Below are 16,804 nucleotides of genomic sequence, written 5' to 3'. Positions count from 1 at the left end.
AATATCTTTTAGGAATATGGTGTGTGCATGTAAGAGATACAGTCTATCCAATAGGTTTCAGAGTAGCAGCCATGTTAGTCTGTATCCGCAAAAAGAACAGGAGTACTTGTGGCACCTTAGAGACTAATAAATTTATTTGAGCATAAGCTTTTGTTGGCTACAGCCACTTCTTCAGATGCATAGAATGGAAATATATTAAGGATATATATATACAGAACATTATATATATATATATATACACAGAACATGAAAAGGTGGAAGAGCCATATCAACTCTAACAGGCTAATTAATTAAGATGAGCTATTATCAGCAGGAGAAAAAAAACTTCTGTAGTGATAATCAAGATGGCCCATTTCAGACAGTTGACAAGAGGTGTGAGGATACTTAACATGGGGAAATAGATTCAGTGGCTGAGTCGTTACACAGATTGGATCTATTTCCCCATGTTAAGTATCCTCACACCTCTTGTCAACTGTCTGAAATGGGCCATCTTGATTATCACTACAAAAGTTTTTTTTTCCTCCTGCAGATTATAGCTCATCTTAGAGTGGATATGGCTACTTCCACCTTTTCATGTTTTGTGCGTATATATATCTCCTTACTATTGTGCCATTCTATGCATCTGAAGAAGTGGGCTGTAGCCCACGAAAGCTTATGCTCAAATTCATTTGTTAGTCTCTAAGGTGCCAAAAGTCTATCCAATATTCACGTAGGCTCAAAACCTCAAGCCCAGTGCCTGACCTAATAACTGGGCTTGTGAGGGTCATGCCACCATCCAGCTCTCTTTCACTGGCATAATAAGAACCATACTAGCTGCAATGCAGAAGGGACCACCAAAGACTCAGAGAAGAAGGCTAGATTTGGCCCTTAAGTAACAAAATACACACTCAGACATCACCACACCTTGGACATATTGCTTATGGGTGAAGGATGAGTACTGTTGCCACCAGGAGAGGAGCACACCTAGTGGATTAACAATATGATACCCCAGCACAATAGCTATTTTTAAAAACAACATTATTTATATAGGGCCATTTTAGAATCATAGTAAAAAACTGTATAGTGTTTGTGTGTTGGGATAGTAAGTTATCACTTCAGCAGTGATTATGGCTTTCACTGCCTTGACCATAACCACCACACCAAACTGTAGTAAAATGGCAGTACCACACAAAAACTAGGGCCTGTGTGATTGCTTAGACTACTAAAATAGCATTAAAAATACAATTGCCTGAATTATTTGTACAGGATTTAAAAGAATGTATTATTGCACAGAAATGATTTGTTAGTATACTTTAGTCCTTATTTCCCCTCCCCACCCCCTTGCTTTCAACAACATCATCTCTGTTGTGGGACTGTTCAGGCAAATCCAGGAACCCTGTGAAGCTATTCCTTTGAATACATGCAAAATCTCTGGTTTAATGTAAGCTAAACACACACTAAGTCAATATGAATTCACGTATTGAACACTCAGATATACGAAAGAAAATATAGTCCTAGACAGATGTAGGCAAAGCATTTAGGGAAGAAAATGACAAAAATACTTCAAATATACAAAAAACCCTGCATAATAATCAAAAAGTATGTATTATGCCTGAAGACCTGCACAGAGAGAGGTGAAAAAGGGATGCTGTTCACAGCTCAAACCTCTTGGTTTAGAATGAAAAATTAGAACAAAGCTTCTAAGGGGTTCAAAGTGCATCCAATTAAGAATAAAAGAAAAGATTTGTGCTCTTACTTCATATAATTACTCTGCAAAGAGTTGACATACAAACACTTTCAGAATCCCAAGATTTAGACAACTTAGGAGAAGAGAAGCTAACATTTTGCAACATCCAGAATGATGCTAGTCCAGTGAACTATATTTTCCACCACTTGCTTTTTAGACTTGCACCTGTGGTGGCTATCATGAACCAACTTTTTTTTTTATAATCACTTGGGCTCCCTAGCTCAGAATAATTGTTTTAAAGTAGGTCATGTAAAATTAAAAAGCAATTTTAGTAGTGGTCTCTTGCTATTGGGATTGAATGTTTCTAGAGAAACACTAATGTGCCTCCTATTATGCTACTGATGTCATGAACCTGCATGGCCTGAGGCCTCGAGTCCATAAAAACCTGGGGCCTGGTTCTTATTTACTCTAAGGCTGCTTTGTACTGTGCTTAATTACATTTGCATTCTCTTTTAGGGCTCTTTATACTGCCAAAGTGGTAAAAGGGGCCTTAGTGAAAGAGAAAATCAGGTCCTGTATATATATTACAACGTATCATGTACCCTTCTGGTTGGGAAAATCTTTTATTGCACAAGGGCCTTGTCTACACAGCAGTTGTAGAGCTCTCCTAGTGTGGATATAGTTATATCGGCATAAAGGTGCTTTATGCTAGCATAGCTATTCCTATCTAGGAAGGGGAATAAGCTATGTAGGTTTTAGACACCTTTATATCAGCATTCTTCACCCAAACTAGTGGTTGTGCTGATAACTTGGTTTAAGTGAAATAATCAGCCTAACTGAAATAGCTGTACCAGTACAAAAACTGTGTGTATATCAAGCCTAAACATTTGCCTTGTCAACTGAAACTCTGAAGTTGCAGGTATCTTCATTTTTTATCTGTCATCCTCTTCCCACATAGAATTAGCAGTGTCATGTATATGGAGGGAAAAAATAGGATTTCAGGTGAATATATTATTTCTCCTCTGCCCTAGAACCTCCAGCTAATGCCTTGATCTTCTCTTTCCTTTACTATGGAAACTTACTCTTTTCAGGATACTTTTCTTTTCCTCTCAGTTTCCTCATCCAGAAAGCCACAGTTAAAAGTCAGCTTATTCTCTCTCAATATCTCTGACCTGGCTCCATTACTTGTTCCACATGAAGTTCTAGATCTCATCTTCATCTTTAAGACTCTACACATCATATGAAATTTCAGTGCTGTGGAATTCAAATCCAAATCCTGTTTATGAGTCAGCATCAAACTCTAACCCTAGCATAAACCTAACCGTATTTGTATCCTGATCAGGTTTTATTTATTTCAAAGCTAAGCCATTATAAGGAATCTGGTCTCAAGAAAGGATGTGATGTGTTGAGAGTGGTGAAAGGAAGATGATTTTACCTGTTATTTTGAAGAAGACTTGCAGTAGTCAATGCAAGAGATGACCAAGTATATTCATATTGGCTAACTATACAAGCTATGCAAGCTACATATTACATATAAACCCATGCAATACTTAATATGACTTTTAACAATATCTCTAGTACTCTAATGCCTTTGTCAGTTTTGTTGTGCAGTGGGATGGCAAGATTCATGCAGATGGTTTTCACAAAAATAAATGCACTGAAGAATCTCAGAGGTACTTAAGTACAGTCAATTTTACATGTTGCCTGATTAGTGTACCTAGCAGATAAATGTTAAAATATTACCATTTTCCCCCTCTCCGAGAGCAGCACACTAAGCTAATCACACAGATGGAGTTTCATATTATCATTGCTTTAAGTGGGTGTGCAGTCCCCCTAATGCAAAAATAAATCTTTCAGAACTTATAATGCTTCTCTAACTCAGCATTGGATGACACCAGTCATTCCTTGTTTCCTTCAAAAGTATGTGCTAATCACATATCTTGTACGTAACTGTGCTCGGTGTTGCTAATGAGGAAGATGCCTATATTTTATTATCATGTTCAAAACTATTATATTTATAGTAAAATATTAAATTTTGCACTCACTGACTCTAGTAGGCATGCTCACCCTCATATTCTCCAGTTACTATTGTTAAACAGCATTCATTTTTTTTCCTTTTTATTACCAAATCCATGCATACTAACAGCTGAATGCATTAAAACCAAAGTAGCCTGGAGCAGTATAATGTCTGCTTTTGTTCAAAAATACTTGACATAATAGAAGCTGTTGTCTAGTTACATTGACATTTTTTCTGTAATTTGATTGTGTGAACTTTAAAAATAAGGGCTTCACTTCTTAGTGTGTTTCTCTTTACTCCCCAGCCACAACTCAAACTTCAGTAATGCTTTTCAAAAGTGGGTACTTCCCCTCATGGACGGTATACTACTTCATTCTGCAAACAGAGGGATAGCATAATGGGACATCTGCACTGCCAAAGTGAGAAGTATTTTGTTCCTGAAACATATTACTTATGATCATACATCTCAAGAAAAGCAAATTCATAATGTAAGTGAGAATGGTATGATTCAACTGCATTTCAAGAGCAAATCCACAGATGCTATAGTTGACAGTAATAGCAAGATATTTCTTTTTATAGAAATAATGCATCTGGGCTTTAGGAATGCCATTCCCCATGAAAATAACTCTGGATCCTTAAATAACTTCAAATTCACATTGCAGAGTTTAGGATAGCCATGGGATATATGTACCAAATGAAAATATACTTTTTACAGCATGTGAAAGGTAAAGTTTGGCATGAATAAAACAAAATAAAAACCATCATGAGATTTTATTAAAAGCTTTGCCAAATCCACATCTGCTTGTTAGTTTGTGAGAGCCGGAACAAAAGATAAAGAAAAAGAATATTTTAGAAAGACTGAATGCCAACTACAAGCGTCTCAGGAAGAACTGTGTAGCCTACTGAAAATAAACAGCATTTTGACAATGCTACATTCAAAATGAATAAATAAATAAATAAATAAAATAATAAAGTACAAACTTCTGTCTCCTCTCCCTCACATAAATACACATGTTTCAGAATATTTTTAATAAACCTCTCTCTCTCTCTCTCTCTCTCTCAAAGTATTAGCCAGGCTCTTTGTACATTACCATGACTTACTAAATTTTCCATTGTTTCCTTGGATTCCTGACCCTACTTTTAACATCTTGAATTAAAGTGCTTAATATATTTGGGTGGAAATTTTCTTTATATGTATCTAAATTGGTTTCTCCATGCACACACACAGCTTCTAGTAACATATGGGTGTGCTTGTTTTTAAACTGAAGCCCAGCCAGAATGGTTCTTTCAGTCTTGTTCTGAATCAGCAGAAACACAAACTGCATATCATTAGAGTGACAAAGGCTAAAACAATTAGCTTTAAATTTGATGCAGTAGCTTCACCATCCATTTACTAAATCATGTTGAAACATTGTAACATCCTTTTATATTTTTGTAACTGCAGGTGCCCTATCTATTAGCCCTAGTGTTCTTGACTGCTACTCTGACTTGTAAGCATGCACAAACAAGGAACACAGCCTTGAGAGACTGATTATCTCCATTGTCACATCTCTGTAGTACTGTATAATTGTTTCAACTGCTAGTAAATACTAGTGATGCCTTAGTTCTGAAAACTGGATGAGTTTCTGCTAGAACTGCCTAAATGCTAGTTATTTTACAGCAGGAAGAAGAAGTCCCATCAAAGACATTTAGGTCGTAATACATTCTTTTCATGCCGACTGAGCTATCAAAGGCTTATTAGCCCAAGGCTATAAGTTAAAGAATATCAAGTAGAGCAAGTAGACTACATTCTGTAGATGGATTATAGTGGAATCTGTTATAAGGATTGATTTGGGCAAACCCTGTTTTCATCATCAGATCAAAAAGATCATTACATCCAGAGCCATAAAACAGTGAGTGTCATCTTCCCAAAATCAGAAAGCAAAATCTTCATTTTGTAAGGAAAGATTAAAACCCTACTAGGTATTTGAGTACCATGGTGGCTTAGCTGATTGTCATTCAAAGAGAAGTTTCAAAATAGCCAATGGCTCCCCGTTAGTAGAGTTAAACTACTTATAGGCTCTGCTGTGGGGCTCAGATGCCCTGCTGGGTGCCTTGGTCTTGGCTCCTTGATTAGAGAAAAAAAGTGATGGTATCTCCCAAACCTGGATGAGAAGTCACTCAGAGAAGGTTGGGTGGGTCTTCATGATGTGATATTTAACTATATATATTCTTTGATCAGCAGTGAAATAGTTAACTATGTGTTTATATAAAGCATCAATGGCATGTGAGACCTTGTCTACATGAAAAAGTTGCACCAGCTAACATTAAAATTCATAAGTCAGAGCAAATCCTTGTGTGGACACTCATGTCTGTTTGAGAATGGCTTATTTCAGTTTATCTTAAACTGATTCCTAACTCATGTAAGATCAACTAAAGTAAGCCACTCTTAAACCAAAATAAGAAATCTCACAGAGGGTTTGCATCAGTTTAACTAAATCAATGAAAACAAAATCACACCTTTATTTACATGAGTCCAACTTTCTCACGCAGACAAACCTTCAGTGAACACCCAGTTTTGATGTTGGTAAACCATGTGCATTAGCGAAGAACTGACAGACTCAGAGCTGGAAACCAAATCAGCTCACCTGTGTGTTAGTTTGGTTCAAAATATGTATTAGTCTTATAAGAATGTATTTAGTGTTTCGACTCTATGAAATGCTTATACACTGCTGCATGCATTAATCTTACTTGCAGTGTCTGTATTCCATGTTATAAGGAATATGTACATTTTGCTTTAGAACTTTGAAAATGTTTGCTCTGAACCACATGTGAACTCAGGCATGTGAATCACACCCTCCACTCCACCCATTAACGAGTCTTATCAAAATTAAATGGTCCATTAAGGAACATCACACTAAGAGGATTGATGAACGGCCCTATCACACTTTGGAAATGCTATGTGCAAGGGAGCTCCTCTCATGGACTGGAAGTCCAAATGTCAGAGATAAAACAGGGTCATTAGAAAAGTTTTCATCTCTTTGCTATTTGAACTCTCAAAGGGCCAGAGATACTACACTAAAGCAGAGATCCCCAGAGTCAACATGGGTCTGCTGTAAAAGACATTTTGAACTGACAGATTACTGCATCTCTGTCACCTTAGCATCCATAGATGGTAATTAATTTGTGTGCATATGCTTACTTGCTTTAACCTGTAAATAATGCTCTATTATTTCTATTTCCTAGTTAATAAATCTTTACTTAATTTATTACAGGATTGGCTACAGCTGTTGTCTTTGTGTAAGACCTAAGACACAGATTGGTCTGAGGTAAGTCACTGGTCTCTTGGGACTAGGAGCAGCCTGAATATTTTGTGATTTATGGTGTAAATGTCTATTTATCATTAAGTCCAGCTTGTCTGGGTGGCAAGATAGTCTGGATAGTCTAAGGGGATTGTCTGTGACTCCATGGCAAGACTGTTATAGTGATTCAGGAGTTCACATTTGTCTCTGATTTGGTAAAATCTAATTACGGAACATACCACCAGTTTGGAGTGTCTGCCCTGTTTTGACAGTTTGCCCTGATGTAGGCACTCCTGGTTGTGAACCACTCGAAACAGAGTGACACCACTAATTCAAAGATTTCACTTTCCCAGAAAATGCTGTTGGTTAGAGCAGTGGTTCTCAAAGCCGGTCTGCTGCTTGCTCAAGGAAAGCCCCTGTTTGTTTACCTGCCGCGTCCGCAGGTTCAGCCGATCGCGGCTTCCACTGGCTGCAGTTCACCGCTCCAGGCCAATGGGTGCTGCAGGAAGGGTGGCCAGCACATCCCTCGGCCCACTCTGCTTCCTGCAGCCCCCATTGGCCTGGAAAGGCAAACTGCGGCCAGTGGGAGCTGCAATTGGCCAAACCTGTGGATGCAGCCTGCCCCACCTGGGGCTTTCCCTGAACAAGCGGTGGACCAGCTTTGAGAACCACTGGGTTAGAGGACCATGCCATGGTCTTCTGCATTGCTTGCATCCAATTCCATAGTATAGGGACATTTCCATAAGTGAGTTAGAGACATGGAAAAGCAGCTGTGCTCTGTGTGGTAGCTGAACAAGTATTACTATTTTTCAGATACTTCTGGAGTTTGCCTACCTCTCTTTAAAACCCCTGCTGCTTCTACACTTCAATATTTTCCTTACAGCCACTAATTAGTATGCTAGTGTGTAGCAGAATTGACAGGCAAATTATCCTTTAAGAGTATTAAAAATATTCTCCAGATAAATTATATTAAAATATGTGTGAGTAGTGATTTTTCCTGTTCTGGGTCTTGAAAAATATCATTTTTTAAGATCCGCAGTAGAAATTAGTATGAATTAACCCATAATTTGTATTTCTTTCCCCCTGTACAATATGCACCACAGGAAAGCAGAAAGTTCTAAAAAGAAAATAGCTCTGCTCTTTGAATACTAGCAAAACCTCAAAATATCAGCCAGTCTTAGTACACAATCAGAGCAGTGGAACTTTTACTAGATCCTGCTCTTTGTTTTTTGTAGCTCAAGCACAGCTGGTCCATTCTAATGCCATCCACAATCAAGTTTTAACTCATACATAGGCTCATACACAGGTTTGTAGCAATGTATTTTTAGCAACACTGTATCTTTTAGGTACCAGCTGGTACCCTTAGCTAATTACTCAAATAACATAACAAAGGTCAAAAAATTTAAAAAATACATTACCTGATGTTCTTCCATGTTGTTATGATACTTGTTAAGTAGGGAATATTATCTCTACAATATTTGCCTGGGAGAGGGGGGATTTCTCTTGTTCTCTCTGCACACAATCATCGTATAGTTCACAAACTTGAATGTAAGTAATTAATATAAAATTTCACTTCTCAGTAATTCTTAGGATTTATGTAAAACATTAAAAAAAAGATAAGGATCTCAGTGAAGTAAATTGAACTCCATCATCCCACTCAATTCCACCTCCTCACACAGTAGCATGACTTTACACAAAGCTTTGAGGTCAGGAAATATAAGATTGTCAGACTAAAAGGGCCAATCCTGCAGCCCTTTTGTAGTTCAGATCTACTGGGTGGTAGCAGTATGTAGGGAGTGAGGCATTCTAACTTTGCCAAGAACCAAATCGTATAGGGCCCTTATATGAGACACTAAACTTATTCTTAAAAATGGGGCCAATATTTTCAGACATGATTAGTGATTTTAGGCGCTTCAACTTTTAGGTGCCCAACCTGAGGCTGCACTTTCTGAAACATCAGGCCCTTAAACTGGACACCCACTTTTGAAACTCTTGGCATGGAAGAGATATTGTTGGCATTTAGCCAGAGATGTTCCATTGTCCCATTGCTGGAACTGCTATGTCAAAACCAATTGTAGTGAATATATATTTTTGCCCATTTAAACAGATTCACACACCATTTTGGACAACTAGACAAATGAAGGGGAAAGACTTGCCAAAGAGCTGTCCCCATGGAGCTCCCTATTAACTACACATCTGTTCAGGCTCACACTCCTCCAGTGTTATTTTACATCAGTCAGTACACTGTCTCTAGAGCTGCCCATCTAATAGGGTAGCATGTGAACACATTATGCACTTAAGATCCTGCAGCATAGTAGAATTGACACTTTCTTCCATCATCCCTGAAGAAGAGCTCTGTGTATGCTCAAGAGCTTGTCTCTTTCACCAACAGAAGTTGGCCCATCAAAAGACATTTTCTCACCCATCATATCATACTTTTATAGCCAGGCAAAACACATACAAAGTTCTAAGAAATCTAAGAAAAAAGCAAATAGCTAGAAAAAACTGTGCAACACATTATAAGACAGTACAATTTGTACTGATTACTGCTCTATTTATATCAGAAGAGCTGTATATATGCAGATCTGGCTGTTGGTAAATATCCATATCCATAGCTGTAGCTAATGCTGCCTTGGGAAAGATTTTCAAAAGCCCCTGAGAGATTTGGGACACACGTCCCATGGAAATCCATATGGACCCATGCTCCAAAGTCACTTAGGCATTTGCAAATGTGAAAAGGTTTTTATGACACATTTGGGATTTATGTTTGTTTGTTTTTAACTCTCCCCTATGCATCTGATTGTCCAGTTCACACAGATCCCTAGCCATTTCTTTCTAGCATATCAGAAACTAACATTATTTGAGAACAGCAGAATGTGGGAAATTTTTAAAAAGTCATCTGAAATGGAGATATATATGTTAGGCAAACTCTTCAGGAAATATATTTTTCTTCATTCATAACCTGTTCTGGACGGCTGCACTCACAAATTACATATAGCTCAGTGATACAACTCTATATACTGTGCCTGAAATTATTGCAGCATTTTGCACTTAGGTTGCAGCATTTCATAGCATGTGGCATGCCTTTCAGTGAAGTGAAAGACATATCACAGGCTAGCTGTTCAGCTGTGACATGCCTTAGCCTAGGCCTCTCAGTCAAAAAAATAGAGTGTGACATGCTTTTCACTTCACTGAGAAGCATGCCATACATCACAAAATGCTGCAGCCCTCTGTCACATTGTGTATAAACAACTTTTATTTTGTGTTCTCTCAAAGACCAATCACCCTAAAAAACCTGCTAATTTCTTGTTGAATTCTTACAAGAAACACTGCAAATATTGAGGTGATCTTATTTTCATTTGCAAATCTGTACATTTTTAAGAGTAAGCAATGTGCATGAAGTCTGAAGTAGATCAACACAACAAAGATATTGACATTAATAAATATAGTATTGAATTATACATAAATGAATCTATGTTCTTATGTCACACATACCAAAATGGTACCCTGGAACTTAAAATTACCTGTATTAAATCTCCCAAAAAACTGAGAGAGATTTGTAAAGGGAAAATAGTAGTTAGCTGCATAACCTCTCACAGGCTTTCAATGAGTATTAGGAGCCTAACCTCTATATGTGTGTTTGGAGAAAAAAAAAAAGAAAAAACCCTCATCTCTACATGCACTATACATGGGAAAGGGTAATATATTCATTTATGGACTCAAAAAACAAAACACACAGAAAGTAACATTAATATGCAGAAAACTCCTCGATTGTTGGACACTGACAGCTTAAATCTGCTCTCACACCAGTTTTACACCAGTGTAACTCCAGTCATTTAAATGGAGTTACTCCTGATTTACCATGGTGTAAGAAAAACAGAAGTGAGCTCTCCATTTAGATCAGAGTTGGCTGAAAGGTGCATACCACATCCACTTTAATAGCTCCTATTGATTACATATGCAGAGGGTGATGTGCATTGCTTGTTGTGGTAAGTACATGAAATATATTTTACTAATGAAGTATGCATCCAATATTCTAATTTCATATACAAATGCGCAAATAACTGTTGTGCATGGATGGAGGTTCTTACTTTCACATTATTGTGCATCCTTAATTCAGGGTCTTTGAGAAGAAGTATTTTGCGAACCTTTAGAAAATCTTTAGGAGGGAACGCTTTTAGGTAGTGCCCTAATTAAGTTTTTAGGAGACAACAGTGACTTTAGCGAAGCTACCTCAATTTCTAAGAGCATTATACTTGTGGTACATTAGAGAGCAGAACTGGGTCAATAGTACAGAGAGCTGGCTTTTATGATAGCCTCTGCAGTGCTTTACTCATTCCATCAATCAGAGATTCATGAAACAGATCTGCGGTGAAAACTGAGTTCTAAGACTTTTTTAGTAACCATTTTTCTAGACTAAGGGTTGTAGCATCAAGTCCTAAATGACTAAAGCCCTGATCCTGCAATGAGTTCCCGAGCATATGCACAGAGCTCATTGCAGGCTTGGGGCCTAACTGAATTGTCTCAAATTAAATAACATTTGCACAAGTTTGCTCCCTGTCATGACAGAAAGAAACCCTATGTCATTTATCTGTTCAAATTTCATACACTTTCCATTAGGAAGGATTTATTTTTCAAGATTACTATAACAGAGGTTTGAAAAAATGAGTATTTTGTTACAAAAATTAAACTTACTTGATCAAATTCAAACTGCAAACCTTTGCATTTCATGAAGTCATATAATTCAACCCCCAAAAGTTATTTCTTATGTTTTCACTAACATACATCAATACAGTTTGTAGTATAGCATAGCAACTGCTGGCATCCAAAAAAAAAAAAGATGAAGTTGTCTAAATAATGGCCACCTTCTACTCAGAGAGAGATAAAGTCCCATGTCTCAAAGGGACTTACGTACCCAGCTCTGGGTTGGAGACAGGCACCTGTTTCTCTGTGAGCCTTCTCTTCAAGTGATGTTTCTATGCCAGGTGGAGCAGTAGGGTTGTGTCATATTTCCACCACTAATAGCCCTGTGGTTAGAGCACTCATCCATGATGTAGGAGACCCATATTCAAGTCCCTACTCTGCCCAGAGCAGGTACTTGAACCTAGTGCTCTCACCTCCTAGCTGAGTACTCCCAATCACTGAGTTATGGGGTATGCTGGGGAAAATGTCTCAATCTGTCCTGTTGAAGCTGTTCCACTTTGTATAAATACATTTTCATTGGGCCACAAAGAAAGCATGACTATAGCCCAGTAGTTAGGGCACTCACCTGAGAGACCAAGGTTCCAGTCTCTTATTCCATTGAAATTTAAGTATTTTATAATACTAAAGAGCTCTGAGAATGTCTATCAGATTTGGCCCCATAGGTGAGATAGGCAGGGGAATGCCTAATCTGAGAATCCCACTGGAATTTAAGCACGGAGCAGTTTGGCAGCATCAAGACTTAAGCAGCTTTGTGCATGCCCACCAGGAGCAGCTTAGGCACCTGAAGGACTTTAGGTATCTAAAGAGTTAGACAGCAGGTAGGCAACAGTTTGGAGAATCTAAATTTTAGACTTTGGCACCTAAAGAGGCAGTTAGGCACCAAAATCCCTTTGTGGATCTAGCCCATAGGCATTGGTCCTGGAAGCTCATACACACAGGTAGATCTCTATGTCTGGATGATACCCCACTAAAAATGACAATGGTCCATCTATATCTATTAACTTGCAGGATGAGGGGTCTTTACAAACTTACATAACTTTATTTGCATGAGTAATCCCATTAAAGTTGATAGGCCTATTCATATGAGTAACAAAATGCATATATGTTAAGTATTTACAGGATTAAGATCTATTTTACTTTTATTTTATTAAGTCCCATGTGTGAAATCATCTATCCAGGGCCTAAATTTTACTCAGTTACACTCATGAAAATTTGAAAGTTCTATACTGAAGTTCCATACAAGCCAACAGAATTTGCCCCACAGTGCCTAGACAGTGAATAATCATATAATAAGGAATGTTTAGGTAAAGGTATCTAATTTTAAAAAGTAATTTTACAATATTTTAAACTGTGCTTCTATTATTTTTCCATATCTGCCCACACACAAACTACAAAAACAATTACCTTTGTAAAATAATACATTGAGGAGATCTGTGAGATGAAAGCTACTGCCCACAAACTTGCCCAATTGTGACCACTGAATGTTTTTAATGATATCTCTACTCATGTTCTATGGTGAAAGTGGAAAAAAAAAACCCAACAAACACTAATTGGGCTTTTCACTGTGACTTGCTTAATCTGAATTTTGTTTGGGACTCAGTGTGTTTGATCTGGGAAAGTAATTTAGAATGGGTTTCAGTAAATCCTAAAATGCAGTTTTAAGCAGATACATTTAACAGCTCCAAAACAATTATAATCATCTTATGATACAGCAACGGTTAAAATCAAATAAAGAACATTCATCCACATAACTAAGCATATCAATAATAATTCTGCTTTTATTTGTAGTTTCTATGGTAGTTCTGTGCCAAGTTCTGCAAACTTCACTGTCATGGGTTGTATATACCCCTTGCTGGTGCAGCAACCAACGATTTAATGCAGAAACTGCTGGCTAGCAATGATTGGCAGCTTCACAGCATCTGGGAGAATAAAAGAGCTGGGAAGCAGAAGGGCAGGGTGGCTGCCAGAGAATGAAGGGTCTGCCTGCAAGAAGCAGCCTAGAGTGATAACAACCGGAAGAAGGGATAACGACAGGCAGAGGCTGCAGAACCATGGGAGATAGAAAGGAGCTCAGGGAAGAGAAGGAAAATGGTGGTGGACTGATTCTGCCAGCCTAGGTAAAGGATCCTGAGCTTGAACTCAGTGAAGTGGGTGAGCTTTGGTTCTCCTACCTACTGCTTAACAGGGACTTTAAAGAAAAAAGGGGTTCCAGGCCCCTTGAGGGTAAGTGCCAGATAAACTATGCCAAACATAAGGAGAAGTCTGCACACCCCAGTGAGACAGACATTAACATTTTTGCCTCCAGAATAGGACTATAAAGACTCAACCAATAAAGGTGGACTGTCTGCCCCTCTGATCTGAGCAGACTCTGCACAGCACCATGCCTGACCAAAAGGGGGTGCTGACACACTGGGGCACCAGCACCCACTCACTCATGTAAGTACTTCTTTACTTGCACAAATAGATATTCATGTGTGTCAATGACACAACTCATGTCAGCAAGACTTGAACTAAGAGAATTACCAAACTATTAAGCTATAGTACTTCCTCATGTGCTGTGATTAAATAGCAAGTACCATATTAGCTTAAAGAAGTTCTTAGAGCTGGGTGGAAAAAAGGTGATTCCACTATGTGGAGGATTTAAATATTCTGAATTTGTTATGAGTCAAATTTGGAATGAAAACCAACAATTTTGAGGGTCTTCATGGAATAGAGTGGAGCCCTGGATCTGAGGCAGTTTGCCTAGCAGGGAGCCCTGGACCTATGGGCCCTGTAAATCCTGGCTGCCAAGGCACAGCGAGCTTGGGTGGCAGTGCTCCCTGGACTGGCAGGCTCTCAGCTCCCTGTCATCATTCATGGCAGGGTGAAGAGGAGCCAGGCCTCAGCTCTTCCAAGCTTTTGGCTTTCTTTCAGCTTGACAGGTTGGGCTGACAACAAGCCAGACCAGTGAGCTAACAGGAAACCAGACAGGTTTATGTCAGAATCTGGACTGAGTTCCATTGCAACTTAAACCACCTCTGTGAAAAAATTAGATTTTGACAAATAAACATTCTCTGATGGTAAAATGTTCTGTCAGATTTTTCTGACCAGCTCTAGTACTCACACGTTGTTTGTGCACAGTAACCTGGGGCACTGCTGCCAATACCTTAGAGCAGGTTTTTCTATCTTTTAATATTGTCCATTTCAGTTACCTTCCACTTCCTGTAAGTTATTTCTTCTGCACCAACACTCTGGGATTTGTTCCTGGCCTTACTGGTTGTCCCAAAGAGTGTTTAGCGGGGATCTTGGGCAGAGTCTCCCTTCCTCCCAGGCACCTGATCAGCAGCATCTTTCCTCTTCTCCTAGGCCACTATCTCTGCTTCTTTCCTGCCTCCTCAATCAGCTGCTCTGAGTGAGGCAGCAACTACAAAGGAGGAAGGTGAGGAAAAGGCATCTGCTATGTTGTTCATCAGCAGTGAAAGCAGCTCCTAGTGGCAAGAGTGTAAACCAGCAAAAAGCCTTAATCCTTGCACTCCTTCAATCCCCTTTCTTTAGGTCTGGTCCCACACCATTGAAGTAAGTGAGAGTTTTGTCATTGACTTGAATGACAGCATAACTGAGCAGGAAAGCCTAGTGGCAGCTCTGTCTGCACACGTGATCCTGGGCAGAAGCCAGTTAACTAAGGCTAACAGATAGAAAGGACAAGACTAAAGAACTCCACCAGTTATCAGTGTATTTCTAAAGTAATTTATGGGGTGATCTTCCCCATGCTCTGTTCTGCGGGGAGCGGTGGGAAGAGCAAGGGCCTTATCTAACAATCCTTTCCAACCTATTCATGGCCTGGTTGCATACAATTTCCAGAGCTAAAAGAGTTAACCTTCCCAGAACATTGAACTGATTGAGTGAGAGAGATGGATCAAAGTGGAACTTATAAGGGACTGTAAGTGACCTTTACTTACACTCCTTCTGACTCAGACTTTCATTTAACTTCAGCAAGAAAATGGTGCTACATGTCTCTCATTCAAATTACACAAAGTCTTTATTCTTTCCTTCCTTGAATATGGGGCGTATTTGAAGAAATGTGACAATACATTACTGACAATTACTCATGTCAAAAGGAAAGTGGAAACTCTATAGTATGTGGCAAAACTCACGTTTTTTTCCCCCTCAGATAATCAATATTTGAGTTTAAAACTGGGCATATAAGTTAGAAGTGCCTATGGTTGGCTTTAAACTTGGTGCTAACACTGATCTTAACCTACACTCTCAGCATTATCCCCTAAGCCATTTTCATCTTTTCTAAATCACTCCTGAAAACTCAGCTCTTGTGGGATGCACAAAATACATGAATCAATAATATCTGCCATCCCCCGCACTTTGTATTTGAAAATATTTTCTTAAATAAGCCACCAAGATGTGCAAGAACCTAAACTGCATACTCGTATTGCTATATCCATCAGTCTCCCTTAGCCCATCCCTTCACCAGCTCTTTGTCACCCTCACTTGGAATACACAATCTAAAACTTAAGCCCCTTATTCTGTAATTGGATGGACAGACCCTTACATCCATGTGGATTCAGCAGGACTGGGGTCTTAAACAAAGACTTATGTACATGCTTAACTTCAGTGGGACTGTTCACAGTACTTAAAGTTCAGGATGTGCATAAGGTTTTGCAGGATTTGGGCCTAAGTGTACACATTCTCAGGTAGAAACAGTGGGCTGGATCCTACCAAGCCTCAGTCTGAAGCATTCCTTGTGCAGGGAAACTTCAGATATTGTAAGTTACCATTATGGAAAGGGAATATGGCCAGGGCACCACGCTTGGTAATCCCAGTTGCCAGAACTACTCCTGGGGGCTAAGGGCAACAAGCATAAAAAGATCAGCGTATAGACTACTCTCCTTTATTCTGGGCCCTGGCCCAATAGCCGGGCAGTCCTAGGATCAGACAATTGGAAAATACAGTACAGCTGAGGATTTGACCTGGTATTTCTTTGTGTTTTGTGGAGCACCCAGCATACATGTGGGTGCTGTAAAATATAATCTATTATTGGTTTGTTTTATCATTAATAATTAAACCTAAATCTGACTACAGTTATGCACCAATCAATTTAATTAAACTCTTGGAGAAAGCTATTTGTCAAACAGCAACTTAAGT

General features: G+C 38.8%; 1 long non-coding RNA gene across 4 annotated transcripts in view; it reads right to left on the bottom strand.

The window, feature by feature from the left end:
* Nucleotides 1–16,804, bottom strand: part of LOC120406685 — a 103,520-nt gene that overhangs the window by 63,406 nt on the left and 23,310 nt on the right. The gene's annotated exons all lie outside the window — the stretch shown is intronic.

The sequence above is a fragment of the Mauremys reevesii genome, linkage group 5 (genome assembly GCF_016161935.1).
Source record: "Mauremys reevesii isolate NIE-2019 linkage group 5, ASM1616193v1, whole genome shotgun sequence".
Classification (NCBI taxonomy): Eukaryota; Metazoa; Chordata; order Testudines; family Geoemydidae; genus Mauremys; species Mauremys reevesii.
Note: the sequence above shows the minus strand (reverse complement) of the source record. Positions and strands in the feature narration are given on the sequence as shown.